Here is a 19,969-nt window from a genome sequence, read left to right on the forward strand (position 1 = left end):
TTATGCCTTCTGTCGGTAAATGGCTTTGACGGCCGGTATTTGCATCGTTGGTAATTTTCGTTTTAGTGGCGTCAGGCCGTGATGCCTAACAATCCGTCTCCTAGTGCTGGAGACATCATCCGATGGTCTAAAGACTTAAATAGTAGTTTCAAATTATGATTTTATCAAGATCCAGTATTACACTCATGCTCATAAATTTAGGATGCAGTATGTGGTGCCACACAACGTGGCACTACACAAAACTGGCGCTAATAGCATAAGCACATAGGAAACACACACGACACAGATCTGTAAGTCCACGGTATTGGTGATAAGTTGAGAAACCGTCCAGAAACACATGTGCTACAAAACACCGCTGTTACCTGCGCATGTACCCCGACATCACTATGGGATATGATCACCATGCTTACATACACAGGCCGCATAACGGATTGGCATACTCTGGATCAGGTGGTCGAGCAGCTGCTGAGGTATAGCCTCCCATTCTTGGACCAGTGCCTGTCGGAGCTCCTGAAGTGTCGTAGGGGTTTGAAGACGTGCAGCGATACGTCGACCGAGAGCATCCCAAACATGTTCGATGGGGTTTAGGTCTGGAGAACAAGCAGGCCACTCCATTCGCCTGATATCTTCTGTTTCAAGGTACTCCTCCACAATGGCACCTCGGTGGGACCGTGCGTTAACATCCATCAGGAGGAAGGTGGGACCACTGCACCCCTGAAAAGGCGGACATACTGGTACAAAATTACGTCCCGATACACCTGACCTGCTACAGTTTCTCTGTCAAAGATGCAGGGGTGTACGTGCACCAATCATAATCCCACCTCACATCATCAAACCACGACCTCCATTCAGGTCCCTTTCAAGGACTGGTTCACGCCAGATGAAAACCTGGCGAGAATCACTGTTCAGACTATACCTGGACTCGTCCGTGAACATAACCTGGGCCCACTGTTCCAATGACCATGTACTGTGTTCTTGACACCAGGCTTTACGGGCTCTCCTGTGACCAGGGGTCAGTGGAATACACCTTGCAGGTCTCCGGGCGAATAGACCATGTCTTTTCAGTGGTCTGTAAACTGTGTGTCTGGAGACAACTGTTCCAGTGGCTGCGGTAAGCTCCCGAGCAAGGCTACCTGCAGTACTCCGTGACCGTCTGCGGGCACTGATGGTGAGATATCGGTCTCCTTGTGGTGTTGTACACTGTGGACGTCCCGTACTGTAGCGCCTGGACACGTTTCCTGTCTGCTGAAATCGTTGCCATAATCTTGAGATAACACTTTGTGGCACACGGAGGGTCCGTGCTACGACCTGCTGTGTTTAAACAGCCTCCAGTCGCCCTAGTATTCTACCCATCATAACGTCATCAATATGTGTTCTTTGAGCCATTTGCAACACACAGTCACTATTAGCACGTCTGAAAACGTCTGCACACTTACTCGCTGCACCGCACTCTGACATGCACCAACACACCTCTGCGTATGTGGACTGCTGCCAGCGTCACCGCGCGACGACCGCAGGTCAAATGCACCGCATGGTCAAACCCCGAGGTGATTTAAACCCGCAAACCACCCACCAGAGCGTTGTTTCACCATGTATCAGCATTATCCTTAATTTATGAGCTTGTGTGTAGTATACTAGGATATACTGAGAGGCAATAGAAACCGAAAAGCCGGCCGAAGTGGCCGTGCGGTTAAAGGCGCTGCAGTCTGGAACCGCAAGACCGCTACGGTCGCAGGTTCGAATCCTGCCTCGGGCATGGATGTTTGTGATATCCTTAGGTTAGTTAGGTTTAACTAGTTCTAAGTTCTAGGGGACTAATGACCTCAGCAGTTGAGTCCCATAGTGCTCAGAGCCATTTGAACCATTTATTAGAAACCGAAAAGCACAAAAATAAGTTTAACAGAGAAGAGACAGGACTGAAATTAGGAGCACTAACCATTCCTCATCAAAAGCTATATTACATGCACTGCGTGATTCTAGGAAACGGTCAAACGGTCAGATTATGTAACAGATAGCTGAAGATCTCCCTCAAACAATTCCCTCAGAGTCTCACAATTTTCCGGGAAGTAAACATAATTGTGGTTTTCCCATTTTAGTATTTATTGATACATTTTATTATGTATGATCAACTGACACACTATATATCATAGAAAAGGGAAATGTATTTAGCCCTTATTACAATGTTTAGGAAGTATCTTAATTTTTATGTAGCTTCCCGTGTAAGAATGTTACATATCCGATAAAAGTACATTGTGGAATAACGTGGTATACGACAAAATAAGATTTTCCCTTTCAGTGGCAAAAATAATGGGAAGTATTAACAGAATATATTATTTAATTAACCTCCAAACTAAAGAACACTAATTCTATACAGGTAAAGGAAGAATAATAAGGAAATAATTAAACAGAGGAACGATAAACTGAACAGTTCACTTAGAACGTAAGTTCATATAAAATTCCCTCTATCGTACATCAAAGTATTTACACACATCCAACAAGTCATTCACTTTGTCTGCCAATAGAGGAAGAAGTTCCGTATATAAAAAAAGGAGTTTAGAACTGGTGGATTATATTGAAAAACGGCAGATAGTTTTTATATCTTTGCGAAATAGGGTAGAGCGTGACACGGATATGATGCGCGAGTTGGGGCGGAAGTCGTTAAAATAAAGACGTTCTTCGGTGCAGTCAGATGTTTACACGGAATGTCAATCTCCAACGTTCTCCTACGAGTGCGAAAATATTTTATTGGCACCCATCTGCACAGGGAGAAACGATCATTGTAATAAAATAAGAGAAATCAAAAGTCGCACGAAAAATTTAAGTGCTCGTTTTTCCTGCGCACTGCTAGAGACTGAAAGGGGGAGAAATAGTGTGGAAGTGGTTCGATGAATCGGTTGCCAGGCACTTAACTGTGAAATGCAGAGTAATCAAGTAGGTGTAGAAGTTGGAAACCTCATAACAAGGAACTTGAGGTTGATTTTCTCTTATTTTTAGCAGAGAATCACATAGCCATGGCTGACTCACATTATGACTAAGCGGCGTACGCACTGCATTTGGACCACCTGCATTGATATTTAACCATGTAACTACTAATTCTCAAGCTTGGATCACACTTCTGAATTCCATTTAGAACGTTGGCAGCAACAAAGTCATTCTGGATCATTTTGTTTATTATAAAAGATGTACTTAAGCAAGCTTCAAATATTACATATTTCCATTCATTAGTAATCGCGTCATCCATTACAGGTACTCTTTTTTTTACGATTAATGCAAAAGTACGGTCCCAGGGCAGAAAGCTATGTCTCTAAACAATAAACGTTTGGTATACCGTGGTAAAATACCCTGTCAAAACTAGGTAGCTGTACAAAAGTACCACTGCCCTGTTGCTATTTTGTTTAAACCAACGCCCAGACCAAACAAATAATTCTAGGGGACAGTTGTTACGTTAGGCATTTAAGGAGTTACAACGTTTTTGCAGATACAAAATTTTATGATTTTTCAGGCTGAATATATATAAGATTTTCGACTATTACACTCCTACTTTTCTTGGTATTCTGCTTCTACTTCGATCGATTTATTTTTCCTTCTATGCTTTTATGTAACGATACAATATCATTTGCAGTGAAACTTACATCAGCCATATCCTCAGTTCTTATTGATATAAAACGTTCTTCAAGGATGGTTAACTTTACAACTACATATAGTTCAACTTGCAAATAGAAAAAAAGACATTCACTGCTATGGTAGCAAGTCTCATGAGATGTTCCTACTTATTCCAGTGAAAACTCAAGTGCCAAAATTGCGATATACAACATTTTTTGAGGGAGGTTTTGAATTGTTCATATACGCATAAAGAGTTCGTCTTCCTATGTTTGCATACCACTATTTGGTTCTTTAGAGACACTGTTGAAGTCTTCAGCATTAGGAGACGAAACGTTAGGCGCTGTTATACCTTAGACCACAGCTTAATGACCATCAAATAAAAATCAACCAAAAGGATATACCTCATGTAGCGGCATCATATACCGTTAGTTTGGAGAATACATAAATTACACTACTGGCCATTAACATTGCTGCGCCACGAAGATGACGTGCTACAGACGCGAAATTTAACCCACAGGAAGAAGATGCTGTGACATGCAAATGATTAGCTTTTCAGAGCATTCACACAAGGTTCGCGCCGGTGGCGAGACCTAACACGTGCTCATATGAGGAAAGTTTCCAACCGATTTCTCATACACAAACAGCAGTTGACCGGCGTTGCCTGGTGAAACCTTGTTGTGATGCCTCGTGTAAGGAGGAGGAATGTGTACCATCACGTTTCCGACTTTGATAAAGGTCGGATTGTAACCTATCGCGATTGCGGTATATCCTATCGCGACATTGCTGCTCGCGTTGGTCGAGATCCAATGACTGCTAGCAGAATATGGAATCGGTGGGTTCAGGAGGGTAATACGAAACGCCGTGCTGGATCCCAACGGCCTCGCGTCACTAGCAGTAGAGATGACAGGCATCTTATCCGCACGAACAGTTCGACGACGTTTGCAGCAGCATGGACTACGAGCTCGGAGACCATGGCTGCGGTTACCCTTGACGCTGCATCACAGACGGGAGCGCCTGCGATGGTGTACACAACGACGAACCTGGGTGCACGAATGGCAAAACGTCATTTTTTCGGATGAATCCAGGTTCTGTTTACAGCATCATGATGGTTGCATCCGTGTTTGGCGACATCGAGGTGAACGCACATTGGAAGCGTGTATTTGCCATCGCCATACTGGCGTATCACCCGACGTGATGGTATGGGGTGCCACTGGTTACACGTTTCGGTCACCTCTTGTTCGGATTGACGGCACTTTGAACAGTGGACGTTACATTTCAAATGTTTTACGACCCGTGGCTCTACCCTTGATTCGATCCCTGCGAAACCCTACATTTCAGCAAGATAATGCACGACCGCATGTTGCAGGTCCTGTACGGGCCTTTCTGGATACAGAAAATGTTCGGCTGCTGCTCTGGCCAGCACATTCTCCAGATCTCTCACCAACTGAAAACGTCTGGTCAATGGTGGCCGAGGAACTGGCTCGTCACAATACGCCAGTCACTACTCTTGATGAACTGTGGTATCGTGTTGAAGCTGCATGGGCAGCTGTACCTGTACAGGCCATCGAAGTTCTGTTTGACTCAATGCCCAGGCGTATCAAGGCCGTTATTACGGCCAGAGGTGGTTGTTCTGGATACTGATTTCTCAGGATCTATGCACCCAAATTGCGTGAAAATGTGATCACACGTCAGTTCTAGTATAATATATTTGTCCAATGAATACCCGTTTACCACCTCCATTTCTTCTTGGTGTAGCAATTTTAATGGCCAGTAGTGTACTTCCAGAACGTAATCTTTTTATGTAATTGTATCACGAAGTTCCTGCTAAGAGGTAGGTTGTGGGGGAAAAGCTGACAAACAAGAGAGTGAACGCCTTACCGTTCTCGATTACATGCTGCGCAATTGAGGAGAATGCGTGTTTTGCGGTCGTCAACGTTCTTATAGTCGTAGGTGGGTCTAATAAGGGCACAACAATAAGGAGGTGGTTACTCGTGCAGCAGAGCGGCTAACACCTTAGATCTGAGTGACCACTGCAGTCCCAAAGTGACGGCAAAAAAGTGTACTTCCGTTGGCTCCTAAAAATTATTTAACTCGGTGACATGCTGACGCTTATTTACGGAAGACCAATATTGTATATGGTATCAGACGAAATTTGCAACTCCATTGAGGATTTCTTCGTAGGGAGTACGCAGCACCAAACGGCTGCGTGTTACAACTTGTCGTGATATAAAACTGGAATGATCGCGAAAGCTCAGTCGTAGGTAAGGCAGGCCGTAGACGTTTACATCTTCATCAACATCTATACTCTGGAAATCACTATACTTCTCATTGTACTGGTTATTAGGGCTTCTAATCATTCCATTCACGTAATTACCGTCTAAACGTGTCTGTGCGCTCTGTAATTGAACTACTTTCGTCTCCGCGATGCCTACGGCAGTGATACGTAGAGAGTTGTAGCATATTGCTAGATTCATTTAAATCCGTTTCTTGAATCTTTATTAGTAGGCCTTCTAGGGATTGTTTGCCGCTATGTTGAAGAACCTGTCAGTTCAGTTCCTTCAGCATTTCCGTAACACTCTCCCAAAGGTCACATAAACTTGTCACATGTGCTACCTTTGTCTGTATTCTTTCAGTAACCCCTGATAGTCCTACTTGGTACGGGTCCCGCGTATTTGAGAAATATTCTAGAAATATAGAAACATAGAAATATTGTATGTTATGAAACATTCATGCCACCCTTCCGAGAATACTGATCAAGTTTGTGAAAACCATGCCAAGAAAAAGAACTAATAGGGGATATTGAACACATACAAGTAGGGGTGTCAGAAATCTTGACAGGATTGTTTGAAACGCGGGTGGGCATCGGAGATGATGAAGGAACTGAACTGGCCAATTCCTGAAGACAGATACGAGCTAGCCTACGAAACCCAACAGTTTCAAGAGGCAGTATTAAGAGAAGAACTTAGTGGTATACTAAAGCCCCCTGCCTTCAGAGCACCCTCACTTCCGTAAGATTCGCGAAGGGAAGATTGGTATAGTTCTTTAGTAGGGTGAAAACTGGCATTTAAGAGGCCATTCTTACAGCGCGTCAGATGCAGATGTAACTGGAGACGCAGACTAGCAGGTAGTCTGACGCCTTATTTCAAGAACGCTTGCTGGCTGGTGGTTTCAAGGAGACATATGAAAGTCTGGGGGAGGATGAATTTTTTGATATGATGAAAATGTAAGCGCCAGAAAGTAATAATGTTAATCCATTCAGTGTGGAATGCATGTTTTATTAATGTTAAAGGGACTTACAAGGGAAACTCCTCATTGCACCCTCCTCAGATTTAGTGTTAAGATGGTCCTGTGGATATCCAGTCAAAAACTGAACACAGATGAAGCATGAAAAAAGCTTCTTTTTTCACAGTTCAGTACAATGTCTTCCTGTTTTCATGCTTGATCTGTGTTCAGTTTTTCACTGGCTATCCATTGTTCCATCTTACCACTAAATCTGAGAGCGGTGCAATGGGAGTAGTGGGACAAGGGGAACATCACCCCAAGGGTAGAGATAAGCGAATTAACCTTTGTTTACCGCCAAAATTCAAACTTGGCGCCAGTCGGGTGACTTAGGTTAGTGGAGGTAGCCCAAGTGGCCTATCTTCCCGCCATTTTCTTAGCTTAGTAGAGATGCACTATCCTGATGGAATTTGAACTTACGGCCATTTTACTGGGGGAGGGGGGCGTGACACTCTCCCGCCAAAATTCAAATTTGCCGTCAGGGAGGTGTGGCAGGGTGTGTGGTACTTGCGTTATCAGTGACGTCAAGGACGTCATCTGGGGGTGACCTACTTTGGGGTGACGCTCTGGTCTTGGGTGACCTACTTTGGGCTGATGTCATCGCCGCCATAAAAATCTTGGATTTGTGGTGATGTCCCCCTTGGGATGATGTCCCCCTTGTCCCACTACTGATGGGGACTTCCCCTTGTTAGTTAACTTGACACTATCAAAGACAAATTAGGCAGCATACCCATTCATAGATCCATACATAATATAAAAATGGATGTACATACGAATGTATGTACGCATGTATGTGTACATGTTTGTCTGACGTCATCTCCCTAATCACTCGACCAGTTTCGATCAAACTTGATTCACGTATGACTTACTGCCCGAAGGAGTCGCTGTAGGGTTAGTAACCACTTATGAACCAAAAGGGAGGGGGTGTGGGAGAAAAAAGAAGTGCATACACCCGATCCAGTAGCTGAGAATAAGGAGGGATCCACAGCGGTGGGATAGAGTTTTTGAAACAATCTATATTGTCATGTAGGTTAAGATCCAAGGAATCGCAGTCGGTAGCCATTCACCCTGGTGGGCTCTCGTTTGCAAGTAATCAACGAAAAAAAATTCTGGATTTTGCGGCCTCCCCTGGAACCCTACCTAATGCATGACGCGATTTATTAAACCGATATGAATGTAATGCAAAATAAGAAAGTAGTGTCTGTAATGTTATGAGTCATTTTGTCGAGTCTGATTATATTTTGTAAGAAATATTGTAAATATTTTCCATTAATCGCAAAGATAAAGAACACGGCAGTTCACTACGTTCCATTAAAGCATGGAACTTCAAGTTTAATGTATATACACAAGAGTCATGTTGCTCGTCCCTGTTTGTTCTGTTTTTCGCCTGTTTGTTCTCTCTCACCTGTGAATCAATGTAAGGATAACTAGCTGTCTGTATGAGTACAGTATATGGTTAATTGAAAGTATCTTTGTATCCTTACAAAAATATCTCTCCTTCCACGTGAAATTTATGTAAAGATAATAATAATATTGCTGTCGATTGCCTATTGGCTTCGACTGTTTTGGTGTACTAGAAAACATTTCAGCGTTTGCGGGCTTCACTCGTAAACGAAAATAATTATAGTGCTTATATAAATGTTTACAGTCAGTTTTCAATATTAAAGATAGTTAATAATTTTGATTACGAAACTTATTCAGATATTTAACACTGCAAGACTGGTTTAAAATATTTTCAGTTAATTCAAAGGACTAAAAGTTAACTCAGATGTTAAAGACGTAAAGTTAAAGAAATGCCTTGCAATTATTTCAAAAATACGCACGTGTTTGTACCATTCTTTCTTTCTATTAACATTAGATTAATTTGCTGGGAAAAGAAATAAAATCATGCTCTGTATGATCAATGGGTTATTTGCAGTTTACGTTACGTTATCATTCGCTGAAAGAGAGCGTAACGTTTCAATTAATAATAAATAACTTTTTGCCTGCGTATTGAGATTAAGTAACGCTACGTATATTTAACACATATTTACTCGAGCTCAAAATATACGTGGCGTTCCAAAAACAATATTCAGAATTTAAACTGCTATGTTACACTATCATCGCTGTAGGTTGCGACTGACGCCTGCGCACGTATTTCAAACAGCACAGCCGCAGGTTCGAATCCTGCCTAGGGCTTGGATGTGTGTGATGTCCTTAGATTGGTTAGGTTTAAGTAGTTGTAAGTGTAGGGGACTGATGACGTCAGATGTTAAGTCCCATAGGGCTTAGAGCCATTTGAACCAGTTTCTCAAACCGCACGTAACAATCTGCACTGACTTATACGAAATAACTAAATTAATTCAAGATAGCAACAATTACGCAGAAAGGAGGTAATGGTACAATTTACCGTAATAATCTATAGCTTTGAAAATTGTGAAAACTAACAGAGTGGTTGCACAGCGTAATGGCTAAGGTACTGACCTCGTATGCAAACGAATGTGAGTTTGGATCTTGTCGGACGGCTTCAATTTTTTTAATTTTTAAATATTAATAAAAATGGCTTCGGTTATCAGTTTTACTCAGTTAATTGGTTTAAATGTAATTTTTTCTGTGCCTTTGTCACAACATATTAGTCATAATAAAAAATACATAATTTGCTCTCATTTTATTCCTTATCTTTGTTTTTTTTTAGCACTTGGAATACTTTTTCAAGTGCTTTCGATCATTGTTATGTATTAACTTCGATTTAATTGCTTCCACTGTGTCATCTTAAACTTCTCGTCCATGTAACTGCGTTCATTATTTCTATTTCTGATTTTTCTTGAATTTCGTTTTACTTATAATTAATGCTTCTGTTCGAACTGTTTTGTCGCTAGTGCAATAAGAATTTATGTTTTAAATGTTTCAATGACGATTGCTATTCAAAAATATGTTCATCTTGTAACGAAAATTAGATTCTTGACGCCATTGAACATCAATATGAATACATTACTTCACCTTCTGTTTTTAACTGACATATTGGCGTCTTCAAATGTTTAAACATTATGAGAGATGTACGAAAATAATAAAATTCACATGCGCAAAGATTCCAAGTGGAAAAGGAATAACGGGAAGGGAAAGTAGGAAAAATAAGAGCAACTGAAGAAGCTAAAACATTGATTAAAATGATGTGAATCTGGAATACAAATAAAAGAAACTATATGTAAACAAATTAATTGAATAAAAATTGAGTTCAAAGTCATTTCATGAAGATTTAAAACTAAAAAATAAAATCAGTGAAACTAACGAGATTCGAACTGACAACATTGTGCGTCTGAGGTTAATACCGTTACCTTTACGTTATGCAACTACCATTGTTCATATTTTCAAAACTATAAAGCATAACGCAAAATTCCGAATTTTTTCGTCTATTATTCATAAACGACAGCGCCCCAGGATGAATGGTTGGAGAGTGTAATTCGTTGGACCTTAACCTACATTACTGTATAGACTGTTTCAAAAAGTCGATCCCACCGCTGGGTCTTCCCCTTATTAGTCCCTTGCAACAAACTTTACACATAATCTCAAATCTTTGTCAAACGTTTTCTTCTTGACAGCACCCACAGAATGATGAGATAAGTTTATCAACTACTACATTTTCTCTGCTCATGTAGGTAAACTGCAGCGTCAGGCATGACGTTTAAGTTTATTACTTCTTTTCTATTGACTACATTCACAACCAGTTTCGTCGACACTACTTTTACATCGCAAATGAATGGAGAATCAAATGCGGCGATTCTTAATTGTAAAAACAGGCACACTTGATATCTGTCGATTACAACCCCATCTACCACGAATGGGAAACGCTGGTTTGAGTAAACCGTACGTATTTTTTGGCGTAGAATCCGAATATGCAATAAAAATGGGAGTTCTCATTTGAAAGTATAGAGCTGGCTCCGCTCACGCAGGAGGGGTGGGACAAACATCCTTTGTTTATATAGATATACTAAATAATCATACTGTGTGACGTATACCACCACATAAATATGCTTATGCAAAAAAGTCTGTACTCTTATTGTATTTACTGTCTTCGCAACTTAAATAAGTTATAAATTTTATCTTATCAGTTAAGAATCTTCGGAATGTAAAAAACTGTATGTCAAAAAGTGAAGTCATGGTATTGTGTTAGTTTTTACGCCATTTGTGCAGGATAACACTATATTAAACAAAACCTTAAGACATCTCTGAGACAAAATGGTTCAAATGGCTCTGAGCACTATGGGACTTAACATATGAGGTTATCAGTCACCTGGAACTTAGGACTACTTAAACCTAACTAACCTAAGGACATCACACACATCCATGCCCGAGGCAGGTTTCGAACCTGCGACCGTAGCGGTCGCGTGGTTCCAGACTGAAGCGCCTAGAACCGCTCGGCCACATCTCTGAGACAATTTAACCGTACAACACTGCGAAAGGTACACACTTAAATAAATCAGTCTATTTGGTCAGGGACAAATTTTGGTATATAGCCTCAGTGGCACACTAAGCAAGTAGGCATCATCACACTTTAAAGGTATCTCTAAGTAAAAGTTAAAGATCTGTAACTGTACAGCATCTGAAGATCGCAGCGTGCTGCCGAAATGTCTCGTAACAAAAATTACTGGCAAATAAAAGTGACCGAAGTAGAAAAGCTGTTTTGTAAATTTTACAACAGCTTCAGATCTCAGCACATTCCATGCAAAATGGAAAAAGTTAAGAGAAAAATTCCAGCCGCTTTCTGATCGAACATATTTTCTTTTCGATTATTTACTATCAAAAACAGTCTTGATCACAATTTATTTATTACGGTGACCGATATCGAGCACTAATGTGGTCATCTTCAGACCAATGAGTAAGAACCTCCTTTTTCTGGAGAATCACTAGTGATTCTCCAGCAAAAGGAGACTCTTACTCTAAATATTTGTAACACATTGATCACTGTCCACTCCCATAATGCATTCAAAAGTAATTTTCTTTTAGATGTTTTAAATTTTTGTTTCCTTCGCCATATTGGTGTACTTCATATTGAACGCGGAAACGCTTTCACGTTTTTCCATACATAAATCGTTGATTAGCTATAGTGAAGCAGAAAGCTCCTTTCAGTGATTACTCTGTGCTATCTATGGTGACTTACCCACATAAGACAGCGGTCGACGCGAGCATCGTTTAAGGCGTGGACGCATGTCACGCGTCGACGGGTTTACTTTGACGCTCGCGTCTGTGAGACGATGAGCGGCGTAATTAGCAATGCTGTGTGCGCTGTGACAAGAGGCTGCGAGGCCTCTGGGCGACCCAAGACAATAACACAATGTTCAAATGTTTTTGAATTCCTAAGGGACCAAACTGCTGAGGTCATCGGTCCCTAGACTTACACACTACTTAAACTAACTTATGCTAAGAACATTACACACATCCATACCCGAGGGAGGACTCGAACCTTCTGCAGGAGCGGCCGCGCTATCCGTGACGTGGCGCAGCTAACCGCCCGGACACGCCGCGCGGCAAATAATCCAAATACAATAAAACAAAGCAGTTTATACAGCGTAGTACAGTGTCTTCAAGTTATACATACGAAACTACACTGAAGAGCCAACGAAACTAGTTCATCTCCCTAATATCGTGTGGGGTTCCCGTGAGCACGCAGAAGCGCCGCAAAACAACCTGGCATGGACTCGACTAATGTCTGAAGTTGTGCTGGAGGGAACTGACACCATGAATCCTGCAGGGCTGTCCATAAATCCTTAAGATTACGAGGGGGTGGAGCTCTTTTCTGAACAGCACGTTGCAAAGCATCCCAGATATGCTTAGTAATGTTAATGTCCGGGGACTTTTGTGGTCAACGGAAGTATTTAAAATCAGAAGAGTGTTCCTGTAGCCACTCTGTAGCAATTCAGAGCATGTGGAGTGTCGCATTGTCGTGATGGAATTTTCCTAATCGGTCGGAATGCACAATGGACATGAATGGATGCAAGTGATCAGACAGGATGCTTGCGTACGTGTCAGCTGTCAGAGTTGCATCTCGAGGTATCAAGGGTCCCATATCACTCCAACTGCATACGCCCCACACCATTACAGAGCCTCCACCAGCTTGAAAGGTCCCCTGCTGAAGTGCGGGGTCCATGTATTTACGAGGTTCTCTCCATACCCGTGCACGTCCATCCGCTCGATACAATTTGAAACGAGACTCATCCGACCAGGCAACATGTTTCCTGTTATTAACAGTCAAATGTTGGTGTTGACGGGCCCAGGCGAGGTGTAAAGCTTTGTGTCGTGCAGTCATAAAGGGACACTCATGGGCCTTTGGCTCCGAAAGCCCATATCTATGATGTTTCGTTGAATTGTTCTCACGCTGACACTTGTTAATGGCCGAGCAATGATATCGGCGATGTCAGAGGTTTACCGTACATTAGTGAAATGGTCGTACGGAAAAATCCCCACTTCATCGCTACCTATACAGGCGTTGCCGACTGCAGCTCAGTATTGTGCCTGTTTGCACATCTCCGTATTTAAACTCGCATGAATATACCACTTACCAGAAAGTAGTGCATTTAAAAACACAACCGATTGTTTAACCAGGCCAATCTTTACCAAAGTGAGGATCAGCACTTTCTTGCAACGAACCATCCAGACCTTTTCCACATACACACATCGGTTTCTTTTCTCCCACACAGTATTTTATTCATATTATCCATTGGTAGCTGCCCTCATTATTTCTCAACAGAGCCGCAAGGCAGTTAATTTGGCACCATCCTGCTGGCAGTTGATTAAATGTTCTTAAGTACAAAATTACCAATGACCTCCTGTCTCACTTCACTTCAGAGATCACATCTTCGTATTTATATTGGTTCGAGTGTTTCATACTGCAGATAGCAGGAGGGAACTGCGCACTCTCATTGAATGCTCAGGGAGCATCCTATCGGCACCATAGAACTGCCCATGTTAAAAACATGGTACAATGGCTCTCTGTTGTTTAGGACACAAAACAGACGATGCCTCTTTGCCGGAGTTCAGCCTACACGCAGTGTACTGTGAAACGTCCCCTTAGAAATACACTCCTGGAAATTGAAATAAGAACACCGTGAATTCATTGTCCCAGGAAGGGGAAACTTTATTGACACATTCCTGGGGTCAGATACATCACATGATCACACTGACAGAACCACAGGCACATAGACACAGGCAACAGAGCATGCACAATGTCGGCACTAGTACAGTGTATATCCACCTTTCGCAGCAATGCAGGCTGCTATTCTCCCATGGAGACGATCGTAGAGATGCTGGATGTAGTCCTGTGGAACGGCTTGCCATGCCATTTCCACCTGGAGCCTCAGTTGGACCAGCATTCGTGCTGGACGTGCAGACCGCGTGAGACGACGCTTCATCCAGTCCCAAACATGCTCAATGGGGGACAGATCCGGAGATCTTGCTGGCCAGGGTAGTTGACTTACACCTTCTAGAGCACGTTGGGTGGCACGGGATACATGCGGACGTGCATTGTCCTGTTGGAACAGCAAGTTCCCTTGCTGGTCTAGGAATGGTAGAACGATGGGTTCGATGACGGTTTGGATGTACCGTGCACTATTCAGTGTCCCCTCGACGATCACCAGTGGTGTACGGCCAGTGTAGGAGATCGCTCCCCACACCATGATGCCGGGTGTTGGCCCTGTGTGCCTCGGTCGTATGCAGTCCTGATTGTGGCGCTCACCTGCACGGCGCCAAACACGCATACGACCATCATTGGCACCAAGGCAGAAGCGACTCTCATCGCTGAAGACGACACGTCTCCATTCGTCCCTCCATTCACGCCTGTCGCGACACCACTGGAGGCGGGCTGCACGATGTTGGGGCGTGAGCGGAAGACGGCCTAACGGTGTGCGGGACCGTAGCCCAGCTTCATGGAGACGGTTGCGAATGGTCCTCGCCGATACCCCAGGAGCAACAGTGTCCCTAATTTGCTGGGAAGTGGCGGTGCGGTCACCTACGGCACTGCGTAGGATCCTACGGTCTTGGCGTGCATCCGTGCGTCGCTGCGGTCCGGTCCCAGGTCGACGGGCACGTGCACCTTCCGCCGACCACTGGCGACAACATCGGTGTACTGTGAAGACCTCACGCCCCACGTGTTGAGCAATTCGGCGGTACGTCCACCCGGCCTCCCGCATGCCCACTATACGACCTCGTTCAAAGTCCGTCAACTGCACATACGGTTCACGTCCACGCTGTCGCGGCATGCTACCAGTGTTAAAGACTGCGATGGAGCTCCGTATGCCACGGCAAACTGGTTGACACTGACGGCGGCGGTGCACAAATGCTGCGCAGCTAGCGCCATTCGACGGCCAACACCGCGGTTCCTGGTGTGTCCGCTGTGCCGTGCGTGTGATCATTGCTTGTACAGCCCTCTCGCAGTGTCCGGAGCAAGTATGGTGGGTCTGACACACCGGTGTCAATGTGTTCTTTTTTCCATTTCCAGGAGTGTATTATACATGACTGTGCTTAAACTGACACACAATATTTTTTAGCGCAACGCAATCTGACTTTCAATAATCCCTACAAAAGAATGGACCTGACTAACATTAACCTATACGTTTCACAAATCACTTACCTCACAAAAATCTTCGTTACTCGAAATACTGCAATACAGCGAGCGCCACTACTGCCAGCTAAAGAAAAGATTCAAACTACGGAAGGCACTTACTACTGATAGGCATAGTTAGCAAATGAAAGATTTTAATAGAGAACAAACAATGTATTTACCTTAATGGTCATAATATATATAGCAGTTCATGACATCCAGTCTTACAAATTTCAAAACTCCGCCATCTGTCTCCCCACATCCAGCACTGCTGGCGGCTCACCTCCAACTGCGCAACGCTACGCGCTGTTAACGTGCAGCTGCCCAACACTACAATGGCAGACAACAATGCAAACCAGCTACAGACTGCACACAGCACAGCCAGTGATTTTCATAAAGAGCGCTACATGGCGTTACCAATGAAGAAAACCTAAACAACCTACTTACATAGCCCCATTGCTTCCCACAAAAAATTTTACAAATTGTTTTGGGCAGTGGCCAATAATGATTTGATAAAATTTTTCATAATTACAATAACAAAGATATCAAATGTACACACTTATTGATACAATGTTGGTCAAAAGCTAAAATTTTCTCACAGTCCATAAAGACAGTCCTGATCATTCATCACAGTAAAATTGCAGTGTTTTTTTTCTCAAAATCTGAGCAGTAAAAGAGAATGCACACGGAAGTAGTGGATTTCCATGCAGTCTTGAAGAAGTAGTGTTGTCCTTCCAACGGAAAGACAGTGCTGACTCTTCACATGCAGACAGGTAATGCGCCACAACAGAGCAAATCCACAGCACAGTCAGTCGTAGTTTTGAAGAATATTGGTAGGTAGGTCATCACAGAGCAGACCCACTGTAGTCCTGGTAGAGATTGTGATATTGGTGGGCCACCAGAGGTGCAGACCCACTTCAGTCCTTGTAGAAATAATGGTATTGGTGGGCCACCAGAGATGCAGACCCACTGTTGTCCTTGTAGAGACGGCCATCTGTTGCGACTGTGCAGGTGCACAAACACCATCGAAGAGTCTTGCGGACAATATAGCAAGTCCATAAACCACCACTTGTGCACTCACAAAAAATTTTTTTGAAATGTCCTTAGAACCAGCAATGCTGTTATCCAGTCCCTTGCTGAATTATCAACACACGTGCAAGCACTAACAGTCCCAACTTCTCACATACTGTGCATATATTATGACCAACAGAAACGTGTGCAGTGAAATGATACTTAATTTGAAGAACTGGTAACAATTACAATTTGATAACATAAAAATACAATAACAAAGGTACAAAATACATCATTACAGAACATAACAATACAAATAACATTTGTAGTAACACAGTCTTTACAAAAGAATAGAAATAAACATATACATCAGTGTTACAAAAATAATGACATAAGTACATACATAAAGATCAGAATAACTTTTGAAACATCACCTTCACATATGAGCAACAAAACAGAATAAATAATGTCTAAACATCTTTACAAAGTAAATAACATAGTATTAGAAAAATTCTACAACATAGCTCTCATCAGCTAAACACATAAAGACAGGAAAAACACAAATACACAAGGGTACACAAACACATAGAGGGATGACACAAAAGGAAAGGACAGGGTTTGTTTTACTGCAGTATTTTGCATGGAGATCTCCCTTCGTTCATCATTATTCCCAAAAAGTCCTATCTGAGCCTGCTTTCTGTATTCTGTTCACATCCACTTTCAAAAATAGTTTTTCTCCACCGGACACTACTTTTATGGCCACACCATTTTCTTATAGCTTCTCAATGCATTTCTTCCAATTCATCATAGTTAGTTTCTTATATAGTCTATCCCCTCTTAAGCTAACTTAAATCTACTGAGCTCAGATATATATACCAAGGGACGAGGCAATGCAGCAGCACATAACAAATTAACACAAACAGCAATGACAAAAAAATGGAAATTGGCAAAGCAAGCTACAGTAAATCAAAATTACCAAGCAAATGCAACATCACAACTAATATGAGCCAATGTGCAGCAACAAGAAAAATAAATCAGTAGTAAAACTAGCTTAACAGAGTAACACAAAGTGAAATTTAGTAGCACTATGCCTGGCAAACAGCAGCAGCAAATGTAATAACTTATATCTAAACATGACAAAGGTCAAGCAGAATATATATTACGCTAAATATGGCCATGTCTAATACCTATGTCACATCTTAATACTAGAGTGATGCATCACAATTTATTCTACAAAAGAAATTACCAACTACCTGAAAAGAAAATTCTGTATGCAATTCCTGTGAAGGGAAATGTCTTTTTCTGCTCCTTCGTTTTTTTTTAAGTACATCATAAAGTTATTCTTTACTGGGTCTGTAGGTATAAATTATTTATATTAGTACTTCTATAAAATTTTATTTTAACCAATGCTGCAGGGCAGCTAGAAACTAGATATTAAACAAATTGAGCAATCTCTCAACTAGAAAGACAATAGATGTAAAAATGTTTCTCATCATTTCATTAGGCATTTTAGTAAATATCATAAATTAAGAGCTCCAAAGTGTAATCATATGTTTTCAAGTTTGAGCATATCGTATTTGCGACGCTTTCTACAAAAAAATGTCAATAGCGAGGATAATGGCCTCTTTTTTTTTTCTACCTGTGCCTCTGAAAGGCACACACTAATGGCATTTTTCCAGGCGACTGTCGCACAGCTGGGTGCCCACAATGCATTACGTGCAGGTGGTCACTTAACTTTCTTGCCGAAATATTTACAACACCAGTTTGCACTACAGTGACAGTCTCATATAAAAAATTTCACAGGTCAAGAATTTGTGTTACACATGTGTAGAAACAAAATCCTGGAAATATAACAGTGTCAAAAAAATTTTCGCCAGCATAGTGATACATTCATGCATATACACACATTTCATAACACTTAAAGTACGATTCTCGGTTTCCAACATCTTTTTTCACAAACCAGAGTCCCTAACCACTACTCATTATTCCTTGCTTTATTACACATATACATATTCGTAGACACTTCTTCAATATAATCAAATTCCTCATATAGCATCAGCTTATTGATCATAAACATACCGCAACAGCGTAATACACATCGTCATCATAACATCATAAAACCTCAGCCAAATCTCAAAATTGTCGTAGCTTCCTCCAGTAATTTCAAAACCTAAAAAAAATCCCTGCCACTTCAATAGTGTCATCTACCTCTAACGTACTTTAAAAATCGTGATCCCATACCAAATATATCATTCAAAGCTCTCATAATATCACAATGGTTCTGAAAAAATACGAACAGTTCACAAAGTACAGACAAAATACAATTTCGTAATTGTGAAGTTATCCAACTGTGTAGTAATGTAAACATCTGTCACTGACGTAGTAAAAAAAAATGTTTCTTTCTCTGTTAAATGATCAGATAGCTGTGTAATTTATGCGTTAGAGAAATATGGTACTGATGTGTAAAGTTGTATAAGCAAATACCATATTAGCTAGGGCTCCTTGTGTTTGCCAGATACATGGTACACAAAGTAAGCGTGTACCCCCCTGAGGATTAATGTAATTATACCCTCAGGTATTACGGATTACAGCAATGGAATGAAATGTATCACGGAAAACTTTCTTTGTAATTCAAAAATCTTGAAAAATAAATGGTTTAAGTACAAAATTAATCACTCAAATGTGTGTCCTGTAGCGCTAAATGTGCGTCTTGCTATAACATAATTCTGTGGAAATGTCGTAGTTATCGTCCTCTGTAAGCAAAGTTCTGCTGAAGTCAATGTACTTACCTCATCATAAACGAAAGTGAAATGCTTTGCGTATAGATATCGTAGTTATTACGTACCTTACCGTGATCAAGAAAGTACTATAATGTAACGTATTGTTGTGCTACGAAAAAGGCTGTCTCATTGTAGCTATACCACAAAAGTTAGTACTAAAACATGTTTTACTTTCCAGAAGAATTCAGGAAAACGGTGCAGATATAAAATAGAAACACCTCAAAAGCAACATAGTAAATGGTCACTAATTAGTAGTGTCGTGATAAAATCGTGTAGCTGTCAAAGAAACCAAATGCTAAGTCATATTTAATCCCACAGAAAGTACTTCAAATAAAGAATGTCATTTCAAGTAAACCAAAATGTTGCATGAAAATCTCATTAGCAGTGCCGGTATATGTTCTAAGTATGTGAGCCTTATAGTTGTTACGTAATCGTGCAACTAACAAGCAAGAATCTACACACACAGTAACCCTGTCTCGTCTGTTCACTACAACAATGCACTGGTAACTACTGTCTAAATATGTATCCTAGGTTCTAGAGTGGATAGTTAACTTCAAACAGTGTTGCATGTTAACAGTTTCTAAGTCTAACAAAGCATACTAGTAATGTAAAGTGAAAAATTTTATGGCAAAGACTAAGTTAAAAAGCAGATTATCTCTTAATAAGCGGTTTTATATGTGAAGTGTGGTGAAATCCTTTACTCTTCATAGTACTCAGAGTTTGA

Source organism: Schistocerca nitens, chromosome 9 (genome assembly GCF_023898315.1).
Source record: "Schistocerca nitens isolate TAMUIC-IGC-003100 chromosome 9, iqSchNite1.1, whole genome shotgun sequence".
Lineage (NCBI taxonomy): Eukaryota > Metazoa > Arthropoda > Insecta > Orthoptera > Acrididae > Schistocerca > Schistocerca nitens.